Raw genomic sequence first — 13377 nt, 5'->3', positions numbered from 1 at the left:
ATTGCCACCAGGACAAAATGCAGACTCCTCTGTTTGGTATTGAAAACCTGTCACAATCTGACTCCAGACCCATCACTCCTTTTTACATACCCTATGTTCCAGCCAAACTTGTGTACTTGCTGTTCCCCATAAATGATATTTCCATTTACAGCCTCCTTGCCTTTGCACACAATGTCCCTCAGGCTTGGCAAGCTTTCTCGTCTCATTTTAACACCTGAAATCTATAACTACCTCAACTCAAATGCCATCTTTTCTAAGAAAACTTTCCTGATTCCAACCCCTCCCCCCACCGTTATTTCATTTCTGGCCTATGAAATAGCTTTGTGTTGACAGGTAACATATTAATTGAAGATCAGCTCTCTAACATTGGAAGTAGACATCTAATCATACATCTAATCTAACCCTTTCCTTTTCCAGAGGAGAACCCTGAAGCTGGGTGAAATGACTTGCCCAAAGCTACAACAAGTAGTTAAATGTCAAAGGGAGGATTTGAACCCAGATCTTTTGACTTCAAGGTCAGAGTTCTTTCCTCTTGTCCCATAAGGCACATGTTGTTTCCTGTCATTAGGATGTAAGCACCTGGGGGGGCAGGATCTGTCTTGTCTTTGCAGCTCCAATGCCCAGCAGGACACCTGGCACACAGTGGGAAATTAATAAATGCTGATTGGAGTGAACTTCATGCCCCTGGGATTTTATGTGAGCTGGGAAATGGCACCCTTCAGTACAGGTTGCCTTTACCCCAGCCAGTAAAATGATAAATCCTCTAAAAAAAACTAGCTGTGTGACCTTGGGCAAGTTGCTTAACCCCAATTGCCCTCCAAAAAAAAATGATAAATCCTCACTGGTCTAGAAGAGGGGAGATGCCACGGGCACTCATGAGCGTTTTGTGAGCCTTCTTTTGGAAGAAATCTAGGATTGCCCCTGGGACAAGAAGGCAGATGAGTCACAAGTTTTCTTTAGAGTGGAAAACAAAGGGTTTGGCTTCATCATTCGTCCAAAAACAGTCAGAAAACTCTTCCCATAATCATTTGTGCCAAAGTGCCCATGAGGACACTAAGCAAAAAGACCACCAGGAAGACCACAGGTCCAGAGTTGAACAGCACTGAGCATATATATAGTACCTACTATATGCAGGTCTCTAGGCTAAGTGCCTTTAACAAATTTCATCTCATTTGGGCCTCACAACAACGCTGTGATTAATCAATCAACAAACATTTATTAAGCACCTGATCTTATACTCTGTTGAGGGAACTGACAGGCAAACAGCTGTATACAAAACAAGCTACATAAAAGGATGAATAAGAAATAACAGGGGGAAGGCACTAGAATTAAGAGGGATTGGGGAAGACCTCTTGTGATAAGGTGAGGTTCTAATTGGGACTTAAAGAAGTATCCCCATTTTACAGTAAAGAAAAATGAGGCAAACATAGGTTAAATGACTTTCCCAGGACCATACTAGCTGGATTTGAACCCTTCTTTCTGTCTCCAGGCCTACAGCTCTATCCACTGCACAACCAGCTGTCCCTGAGAAGGGAGCTTGGGGGTCATTAATTCTTTTTTTTTTTTGAGGGGCAATTGGGGTTAACTCACTTGCCCAAGGTCACATGGCTAATTTTTGTGTTAAGTGCCTGAGGCCAGATTTGAACTCAGGTCTTCCTGACTCCAGGGCCAGTGCTCTATTTACTGTGCCACCTAGCCACTCTGGGGTCGTCAATTCTAATCATGTCATTTTACAGGTGAGGAAACTGAGGCACAGAGCTGTGAAGTGCCTTACTCAGGGTCACATGACTAATTACAGTCTGAGAGGGGATTTGAACCCAGTCCTTCCTGAATCCAAGTCCAGCATCTTATCCACTACATCTTACAGCCTCAGATAATGGCAGCTTCATTATTAACATCTGCCTCAGAAGAGGAAGAGGGGGTAGATTCTTTGAAGAACTTGACAAGACTTTCCACATTACATCAATAAGTCCTTTAAGACTTAGTGACTTCAATTCAAAAGGTAAACTGCAGGGGAGAACATTGAAAAATATGCTAGAAATTGCATCTCATAGTCAATAAATGAAGGAGGGACAGCTGGGTGGCACAGTGAATAGAGCACTGGCCCTGGAGTCAGGAGGACCAGAGTTCAAATCTGGCCTCAGACCCTTGGCACCTTTACTAGCTATGTGACCTTGTGCAAGTCACTTAACCCCAATTTCTTTGCCCTCCCCCCTCAAAAAAAAAAGAAAAATGATAGACTGGTTAGTCAGTCAGTAAGCATTTATTAAGCTTGTACCAAAACTTCATACCTATATGTCATGAATACTGTTTTCAGGATGAGAATTGGAAGGCACTAGGAGTAACAAATATTTAATTCCACCACACAAAAATGAAATTGACTACGTTTTAACAGATAGAAAATGAGTGATTAGTTACTGATGTGAGAGTCATTTCTGAATCTCTAGTCTGTGTACAGTCAGACCTTCAACTTGTCAGAGCAAAGAAAGTATGGTATGCAATTAAATCAGCTCCAGCCTAACCTGTTCAAACAAATTATTGCTGGGGAAAAAAACAGATAAAGGAAAAGATAGCAACATAGATTGTTGCCATTTCCTGTGGATTTTTTTTTTACTCTACCTATGATTTCATTGGCATTGGGAACTCCCAGTAAGGAAACTCCCTCTACCAATGCAGACTGGCACGTGCTTGTGGATTACAGCCCTTGAGTCTAGGTCATTAAGATATAAAATGATTCATCCAGGGTCACTCAGCCCAGAGGCAGTCCTTGAACTCAAGTTTCTGACTTGGAGGCTGGCTTTCCCTTTATATCATGCTACTTCTTGTGGGAATTTAATCCATGTAAATGAATGGCCATAATAAGGAAGCTTGAAGAGGCTAGAAAGTGCCTTAGCCAGCAAAGCCATTATCTCCCTGCCAAATGGAGAGATACAGTAGCCAAAAACAACATTGGTTTAGAATATAAACTCACTTGCAAAATCTCATTTCCAGGTGGATGGCAGAAGATTGTGAGCAATATCACCTCATTAAAATAAGGTTAGGAAGTAAAGAGGGGAAAAATTTGTGGAAAGTTTGGTGTAAGACCTAATTAAAACAGATCATCCAGAGATCATTATAACTTACATCATTGATCCCTCAGATAAGGATAACTCAGGCTTATGTTATTATCTGGGTCCACATCCATTCAAAACCAAGCTTGTGAGCCCCCACTAATGTATTTACCTTATTTATCAACCAGAGGACACAATGAGTTCAAAACAAAGACAATAATTGAAATAACATAGTAAGAAAAGTAGGAAGACAACAAACGTAAAAATATGGGGAAAATCTGTCAATATTTCTATAAAAATAAATTTCTCCATAAATAACAATGGAGCCTCCATATTTGAACTCTAATATCATAGTACCAGAAATATTGCACAACAAAGTAGAAATGGCATTTAAATTTGTAAAAAAAAAAAAAAAGAAGATAGGAAGGACAGCTGGGACCTAACCTACAGAGAAGGTCAGCGCTAGAGGTAACATAATTTTGAAGGTACTGTGGGAGTGATTTTCAAAATATTTGAAACAGGGGAAGTAGCAGTAGGGTGGGGTAAGGATGTCATGGATATTATTATTACTAAAAAAAATTGTTCAAGAAGACAGTATCAATGTCTATGACCTATATACCTACTTTTCTATCTCTAAAATATCTGTGTGAGATAATTTAAACTCATAAAGTAGAAATGCTTGATGAAAATATGAGAATGGAACAGAGAGATTTTAATAAACAATAGGCATGTCACATCTTGATAATCAATTCTTAAAAGGTTCACAGGAAACAAAATACTGCTGTGTTTATTTTTTGTTAACTTTAAAAAAGCATTTTATTCAGTATAGTGTAGGATTCCCTAACTTCCACAATGGATCCCTCAGATGAGATTAATCCAGGCTCAAAGTACTATCTGGATTGGTATCCACTCAGAACTGGAGCTCATGAGCCCTCACAGATGTGTTTACCTTACTAGTCATCCAGAGGCCACGATTAGTTCAAAACAGACATTTAATTAAATAACATGGTAAAAAAAAAAGTAGCAATAAAACATGTCCTCCATAAATCTGGGAGTATACTCTCCCATAAATAAACATATCACATATAGGAAGAGTGGACACACATAAGTCTTGGGTGTAGAGTGGCATACATACACACATGGAATATGTGTGGCAAAGGAATTCCCTTTCAATGCTTCAGGGCTGCCAATATCTTCTTGTCATATGCTGATCTCATTGGCCTTGTTCCCTAATAATCTTGTGTGGCATTCACACTCTGCCAGGAGTTTAGCCTCTATTTGGCAGGTGGGCATTGATTCCTGCATGCCTTTTGTGGTTGCTTTTTGACTTTGATAGCCCTGTGGTCATTGCTGGCTGCTTCCAGGTGAGGTTACGCTAGGCACAAAGCTGTACAGGTCCTCTTTGCTCTAAGCTTCTGGCTTTAATGGGAATCCTTGGCTGAGAGGCTTCCTTATAGGAGGAAGGGAAGACCCTGTCATTGCTCCGTTAGCTAAAAAGCATAGAGACTTCTCTTCCACTGCTGTTTTAGAAAGGACAAACCTCTAACACAGCTAGTCATCAGACTAGGAAAAAAAGTTAAGTGACTGTTCTTATAAGAGAATCTATCTGTTTCCCTGTGTCTTACTTAGATAGATAGGCATTCCAGGAGATTCTTCATTCCAGGACAAATTCTTTGGAATATGGAGCCAGAGTTGCCCCAGCCAACTGGTACCATTGGACTTAATTCTATTTTTTGAACTGGATTTCTTGGTCACTAAAAGTAGGGTCTCATTCAGAGGCTTCTTTCTGACTTAGGGTAAGAAAATTGTGATTTTTTTTTTCCTCTAATGCCTAATTGGTAAATACCACTTGACCAACATCCATTCTATAAGCTGCCCTCCCACTTCACTGTCACCCTTATTCCAAATTTCTCAACTCTGAAAACTCTTCTGCTAGCCCATGAAAATACACAGAAACCAAACCAAACCCAAGGGCCAAGGTCATTGTCTTACTCCTGTTTTGGCCTTTTGTGCATCTGTGTAGCCAGCAAACCTTCCCAAGTTTGAATGTCTTAAAGGTCTGTGTCTTGAAGGTCCCCACTCAGATCACAAAATATTCCATGGACTTAACAAAGTGGAGTAACAAACAATGGACTTAATGAAAGGATTAATAAACCTCTGTCACCTGTTCTGAGGACTTAATTTAAAAAAAACCCAACATCAAAGCAGTGAGCTAAGGCTGTGCAGGGTAAATACATGTTTGTTGACTAACTGAGGTACTCTTTCTCAATCTGAACTGGCTCATCCCAAAACACTGGTGAGACAGGTCATCTCATTGGGTAGGACTTTTACCTCTGCATGGAACACTCATAAAAACACAAGAACAAAACAAAGTCCTTGCCTCCAAGTAGCAGATATTCTACTATGGATTTAAAATGTGCCCTGATAAGTCAATAAACTGCTTGGGAGTGTCTACAGAGTGCAGCAGATGGAGTGTGGGACGTGGAGCTGGGAAGACCTGAGTTTGAATTCTGTCTTAGGCACTTCGTGGCTGTGTGGCCCTGACCAAGTCACTTCACCTCTCTCAGCCTCAGTTTCCTCACCTGTAAAATGGGGATTCTCCTATCCACTCCTTCCCAGGGCATAAAATATCTCTCAGGGAGATAAAATATGTAAAATTCTTTGCAATCCTTCAAGTGCTATATAAATGCTAGCTATTTTCATTTCTATTCTTATTAATTTGAGGAAGGAAAGAGATTTAACAACTGGGGATATGGGGGTTAAAGAGGGTTACAAGGAGGAGGCAGGGCCTGAGCTGAGTCTTTGTTGTTCAGTTGTTTCAGTCATGTCTGACTCTTTGTGACCCTTTTTGGGAGTTTTCTTGGCAAAGATAATGGAGTGGTTTGCCATTTCTTTCAAGAGCTCATTTTATAGAAGAGGAAACTGATGCAAACAGGCTGAAGTGACTTGCCCAGGGTCACACAGCTAGTGTCTGAGGCTGGTTTTGAAACTCAGGTCCTCCTGATTCCAGGCCTGGTACTCTATCTACTATACCACTCAGTTGCTTCAATCTGAGCCCTAAAGGGCCCCAAAGATTTAGAGAGACAGAGATGAAAAGGCAGTGCATTCCAAGCATGGGGGTGGCTAGAGATATTTACATTGTAGGCTCCTGATCAATTTGTGCTAAATGAAATAAAGGCCTTTTACTCCTATCTTGACTGATGCAGGTGAAGGAATCTTGAGCACTCCCCAACCCCTCTAACAAACAGGGCCTCTTTGTCATTACTTTGCCAAATACACTGAAAAAAATGCTGTTTGTCATAGAAACTCACAGTTTAATATTCAATCCTTTTTTTGCTCTTCTCTGTTTATGAAGATGCTTGGGGATAATTTTAAAATCCACAATAAAAAAAGGGAAAAAAAATTAAGAGATATAGTGCCCCACATAGTCTGATCTCACTGCTTTGATTTTTTACCAAGTTCTTAGAACAGGCAACAGACGTTGATTAATCATTTTGCTAAATCCAAATTGGAAACATTCTCTGGAACACTTGCAGAGATGAGCCCTTGCTATCCATTTTAATTATAAATATAAATATATAAGATAGTATGTATTATATTATGTAACAATATAATATACGATATAAATATAAAGTAATGAATTAGTTCCTTTCTAACTAGCATGTGCCATTTTCACATTGTACACATGAAGGCTGCCTGTAATATTGTGCCTCATTTTGGCTGAACCAAAGAACTGCAGAGTAAAATGCCATTATATGGAACTTTCTTAGGCAGGCAGAAACAAGTCTTGAAAGCACCGATACTTTGCTGGTGGTGCTTTGAATCGGTCCATGTGTTCTAGAAAACAATATGGAATTATGACACAAAACTCATGAAACTCTCATATCCACCACTGACCAGAAATGTCAAGGGTCAAAGGTCTAACATATACCTACCACAATGCCTGGCACGTGGTAGATGATTGAAAAATGCTTCTTGGATCAACTGACCGATGCCAGAATTCATGGTAATGCCTTTTGTAGTGGCAAAAAACTGGAACCAGAGTGGGAAACAAAGCCATTCCTCATCCATTGGGAAATGACTGAGTCAGTTATGGCATGTGAACAGGTGGTACTGTGTTGTAAGAAACACCAAATACGAAGACTCTGAAGAAGTGTGAGAAGACTTGTACAAACCAATGCAGACAGAGTACAGTAGATAGAAACAAGAGAACAGGGAATGCTATCATGTCAAGGAAAGCAACATTGAGAGGCAGCTGACCTCAGCTTAAATTCAGTGATACATCTTGATCCCAGATCACAGAGGGTGAAAACTACTTCCCTAACTCTCATTAGAGGGGTAAGGGATTATGGGTATGGAATATTGCATATGCTGTCAGATGTGACCACTTGGACTTAATCTGTTGCTTTTCCTTCATTGTGAGGGAGGAGTGTTCATGATAACAATGTTTTGGGGAGCAATTATGATAGGGGAAAGATGAAAGGCTAAATCTATTTAAAAAAAACCAAACCTTGGGGAGCCTGGGTGGTTCGGTGAGTAAAGCGCCGGCCCTGGAGTCAGGAGGACCCGAGTTCAGTTCCGGCCTCAGACACTGAACACACCCACACCCACACCCATACACACACACACACACACACACACACACACACACACAAACTAGCCGTGTAACCTTGGACAAGTTTCTTAAACCCAATTGCCCTCCAAAAGGCAAAACAAAAAACAAAAAACCAAACCTCGAGGAAAGGAGATAACGCTCCTGAAAGATGGAATAAACTAATTCCCTGCTCAAACCTATAAAACCACTGTGATTGTAGATTTATACAATTTGGAACTTAGAAGGGGCCTTAGAGATTATCTGGTCCAATCCTATCACTTTGCAGATGAGGAAACTGAGGCTCTGAGGCTTGAGGCCATATAGTAAGACAAAAAGCTTCTCATTAGCAAGAGTACCCGAGACCTCCCCTGGGACAGATTGCAGCTCTTTTATACTCTCATTCTGGCCCTTCTTGTCCAAATCTTTCCTTCAGTCTTCCTCAGTGGATCATCCGTATTACTGGCCACACTCTTTGTCCTTTCACATTGCCTCCGTACCCAGTTCTCCACCAAGATCATTCCTCTGTTGGCTCTGACTGACTGGCTCACCTTCTTTTCTAACCACATGTGTCTCTGAGGATGTCATTCATTGCCTCCAGTGACCCACGCCACAGTTTTGTGGTTACGGTCATGGGTCCAGAGCTTCAATAGCTTCTACTGTGGCTGAGTATGCAGAGAAACAATATAACCTCATGACCAGAGATGGCCTGGGTTCAAGTTCTACTTTTGATTTACATGGTCTATGTGATCTTGAGCAAGTCACTTAACTTCTAAATTCTTCTAGCATTTTGATGACAAAGCTTTAAGCTTTGCAAAGTACCTTATAAATGTTATCTCATTTGGTTCTCACAATCACCCTGGGAAGTGGGGGAGGGGTCTATTATTTTTCCCATTTTACAGAAGAGGAAACTGAGGCTGAGAGAGGTAAAGGGACTTGCCCAGGATCACATAACTAGATAAGGAGTGTCTGAGTCAAGATTTGAACTCAGGTCTGCCTGACAGGAAGCCAAACTCTCTATCCACTTTACTACTAAGGCTATAAGTTGGAGAGATGGTATTGACCTGCATTGGTGGAGGGAGAGAAATGGAATCCCTGTCCTTTAAGTATTCAGCAGATCAACCTCTATCAGTTCAAGTTATATTCAACATTCCTCAACAATCTAATCTCTGTTCTAAGAATGCTCTAAGTTCTAGAAGTTCTAGGAAAGAAATCATGGGGTCCAGTCCCTCTCCTTTAAGTATTCGCCAGTTCAACTTCTATCAATCCAAGTTATTTCCACTTTTTCTCAACAATCTAATTCTGTACCTCTTGTTAGTTCTGTCCTATCTCACTAGGCCAAGTGTTCAATGCAATTCAGAAAGAATATATTAAGAGTCTCCTCTTAATATAGATGGTGCAGTGAATAGAGCACCGGCCCTGGAGTCAGAAAGACCTGAGTTCAAATCTGAACTCAAGACACTTAACACTTACTAGCTGTGTGACCTTGGGCAAGTCACTTAACCCCAATTGCCCTGCCTTCCCCCCTCCAAAAAGATTAAAAAAAATTTTTTTAAAGAGTCTTCTATGTGATTCTCTCCTATAGATGCTGGGGAAACAGACATAGATCATCCCTGTAGGAGGTGACAGGGTGTAATGGAAAGGATGTGGATTTGGCTTCAGGGTCTGGGTTCAAACCCAACCCTGCTACCTAGTGATATAGAGCACAGGTTATAATAGACCAAATGTGGCCTTTGGCAAGCAAATTACTTAACCCATCTGGGCCTCGGTTTCCTTCTTTGTAAAATGAGAAGTCATAGGTCTTAGAGTTGGAAGAAATCTTAGAGGTCATCTGAGACCACCTGCTTCCTTTTACAAATGAGAAAACAGAGGATTAGAGAAGTGACTTGCCCAGCATCATTCAGGGAACAAAGAGCAAAGCTAGGATCAGAATCCAGCTTCTTTCTTCTCCGGTGCCACCCTAGGTAAGCTTTATGACCCATAAAGCCCCCCAGCCCCTCCAGCTCAAAATCTACAACCTTCTCCAGTGAGGTCCCTCCCAGCTCTAATCCCAGGACCCTGTTCTCCATGGTTACCCAGTTACTTCACTCACGAGTTTTCATTCACTAAGCAGGGTCTTTGGGATTAATTCAAACTTGAGTTCCACCTCTTTCAGAAACTTTATTTTAATTTTCCTTCCTTGTTAATGTTGTCTCATATTATTCCATACAACTTTGTATATATTTTATGTTTATTTACTGGACATCCATGTGTGTTGCCTCCCCAGTCAATTGAATATAAGCTTCTTAAAGGCAGGGCACTAGTTAGTGGTTTTTGTACAAGAATGAACATTCATTCATTAATGAGGAGGATCCTAATGAGGGTCTCCCTTCACCAAAGCAGGTTTCAAACCATCTATGATTTAGCAGATAAATTTGAGGGAGGTGTTTGAGTCACAGAGGGGGTAAATGATTTGTCCAGGGTCACATAGCTGGTAAGTTTCAGAGGATTATTAGGATGGGGTCAGGCAATTAAGAGCCATATCCTCCCAGTAATTTATACAGATGAAGGTTTTTCCATGTGGGATATGGAAGAAATTGGTGTCCAGGAGACAGTAAAAAACTTGGCCTCACTGGTCTGCCTGGGGTGGGAGGTGGGGAGAGGGGGAAGAGATTTCTCAGAACATGATCTCATGACCCTTGAATTGACTGCAGCTCCAAGGTGCCTGAGTCAAATTCATTCTGGAAAAAGACTATCCCACACCTCATCCAGGGCTTTGCCAATTGGGCAAACTGGCCTTATGTGGTGGGGCCTGGGCTGGGAGCTGGAAAATTGGGTGAGAGGCCCCAGAGCCACAGTTTGAGATCGTAAAGTCTCTTAACTATGAGCCTTCAAAATGAAACAGCTCTTTAGAGAAAGAACATTAAGGGCCTTCAGAGGCAGGCAGAGTTTTCATTCTGAAAATCTCATTAGAAAGTCGTGGAGATGGGCTGGTGGGCTTCGTAAGCAGGCACAGAGAGTTGTATAATTCATTCATTCATTCATTTGTTTGATAAATATTTATTAAGCTCCTACTATGTGCCAGGCACTGTGCTAAGCTCTGGGGATACAAAAAGAGGGAAAAGACAGTCCTTGCCCTCAAGGAGCTTACAATCCAATGGGAGAGACAACATGAAAATCGATATGTACAAAACAAACTGAAAGGAAATGATGCCCAGAGGGAAGGCCCTGGAATGAAGAGGTTGGAGAAGGCATCCCGTGGGAGGTGGGATTTTAGTTGGAACTTAAAAGAAGCCAGGAACATCAGTAAATGGAGATGAAGAGGGTGAACTTTCCAGCCCCAGGGTCAGCCAGAGAGAATGCCCGGAGCTGAGAGATGGGGCAGTCATGATTGTGGAATAGCTAGTAGGTCAGTGTCGCTGGATCAAGGAGCATTTTGGGGGAGGGAGTTATAAGAAGAATGTAAAGGAAAGAGGGGACCAAGTTACCGTTAATGTGTTCAGTCGTCTGACTCTTCATGACCCCATTTGAGGTTTTCTTGGCAAAGCTACTGGAGAGGTTTGGCACTTCCCTCCCCAGCTCATTTTACAGAAGAGGAAACTGAGGGAAACAGGGTGAAATGACTCGTCCAGGATCACTCAGCTAGTAAAGGTCTGAGACCAGATTTGAACTCAGGAAGATGAGTCTTCCTGACTCCAGGAGCTGCTCTCTATCTACTGCTCCAACCACTAATAATAGCTAGCATTTAGATAATAGCACGTCAAGGTTTATAAAGCAGTTTACTTATGTTAACTGATTTGATCTTCACAACAATCCTGTGAGGTAGGTGCTATTATTACACAGATATCCCCATTTTACAGATGAGGAAACGGAGACAGATAGTGTTGCACAGGATCATACAGCTAGCTAGGGAGTATGGGAGACAGGTTTGAATTTAGGTCTTGATATTCATATAACCCGATAAATGGTGCTTTCTTCCCTCTTAGATTACCTCATATTTACTTCTCATTGAAATATAAATTGAAAGCTGTAAGAGGCCTTAAAGATGATAGGATCATAGAACTAGGTCTGGATGAGACCTGAGAGGCCAATGAACGCAATGAGGAGGTAACAGATGAAGCCCAGAGAGGGGAGGAGACTGGCCAGGCATCACACAAGTGGCAAATGTCAGAGGCAGGATTTGAACCCCCATGGCTAGGGTCTGGGCTCCTGTAGTCTTCCTCCAACAGAATGGAAGCGGCTCCTTTTTGTCTTTGTGCCCTCAAGGCTGAGCACAGTACCTGGAACGTACAAGTAGGTACTTGATTAATTAATGTTTGTTGAATCTCTTAGATCTCTAGCCAAGATATGTGGGGGTGGGGGTGGAGGAGGAGTTGATCAGGGGTGTTTCCTGATCAGCTTGATGAGTGTATCTCTCTCCTCCCCACTGAACATGGGAATGCCCATTGGCATATTGTTCAGAAGGCAAAGATGACCCCAATTAGGCTCTGTCTCAAGGGAAATAAACTAGCTTGGAGTCACTTCAGCCCACCCTTCATGGCCATCCTTGGGGAAAGCCATGCTCCCCTAGCTGCCCAGCACAAGATAGGCAGGCAAGCCAGCCTCATTGGGGCAAGCACCCTGAAGGAGAGGTGGGAGGAAGCACATGAAAGCCAGGCCATCATTGCCACCACTTTGACTGCCACCTCTGCTCACATGCTGATGGGAATAACCCAGAAGCCTTGAGAATGGCAATGCTTCTAGCTTAGTGCCCAAAGCCATCCTCCTAAGAAGTGGCCCCTATGGGGATAGATGTGATCTGGTGGTTGTCCCTGCAGCTGTTATAGCCACAGCTACTAAAGATATTTCCCTCTGCCTTGCAGTTTTGACTATAATAATAATAGTAATAGCATTAATATAACACTTTAAGGTTTGCAATGCACTTTATACATATTATTTCATTTGATCCATACAACAATCCTTTGAGATAGCTGTTCTTATTATTTCCATTTCACAGATGAGGAAACTGAGGCAAACAGAGGTTAAAGTGACTTGCCCAGGAACACCCAGCTAGAAAGTGTCTGAGACTGAATTTGAACTCAGGTCTTTCTGACTCTGGGTTGGGCACTTTCCCCACTGTGGGCCACCTAATTGCTCCATATGTGTTGTCTCCCCTAATGGAATGACACAATATTTTGACAGTAGATAGAGGTTGTCTCACCTTTTAAAAATTTCTATCATATCCTGATTGCTTTTGTACATAATGGGCACTTAATAAATGCTTCATTCATTCATTAGCCTCTAGATTTAGAATTGAAAGGGACTTTAGAAACCCTCTTCATTTTACAGATGAGTGAGCAGAAGTTCAGAGTCACAGCACTAGTAAGAATCCGAGGTGGGATTGAACATAGGTCTTCCTGACTACAGTCAAGTACTCGATATCCATTGGGCCATACTACCTCCAGCAAGACATCTTCCTAAAGGATGCGTTTCAGGAATTGGGATTGCCCCCGAGATGACTTGGCAGTTACGACTCGGTATTCCTTGTTGAAGGAGCCCTCCTGTCCTTCTGTGTTCAGCACTGTGTATTTCTCACCATTATATTGTAAGTTCCTTGAGGGCAGGGACTGTCTCTTTTTTTTTTTAAGCAACTGGGGTTAAGTTAGCTCAAGGTTACACGGCCAGTTATTATTTCTGGGTGTGGTGCTGAGTATCTGAGCCCGTATTTGATCCAGGTCATCCTGACACTGGAGCCGGTGATCCTACTCGCTGAGCCAC

This window comes from Petaurus breviceps, unplaced genomic scaffold, assembly GCF_028583685.1.
Source record: "Petaurus breviceps papuanus isolate PSGF00001 unplaced genomic scaffold, PetGlider_PUasm1.0 91041, whole genome shotgun sequence".
Taxonomy (NCBI): domain Eukaryota; kingdom Metazoa; phylum Chordata; class Mammalia; order Diprotodontia; family Petauridae; genus Petaurus; species Petaurus breviceps.
The sequence above is the reverse complement of the archived record's forward strand: the minus strand, read 5'-3'. Positions refer to the sequence as shown.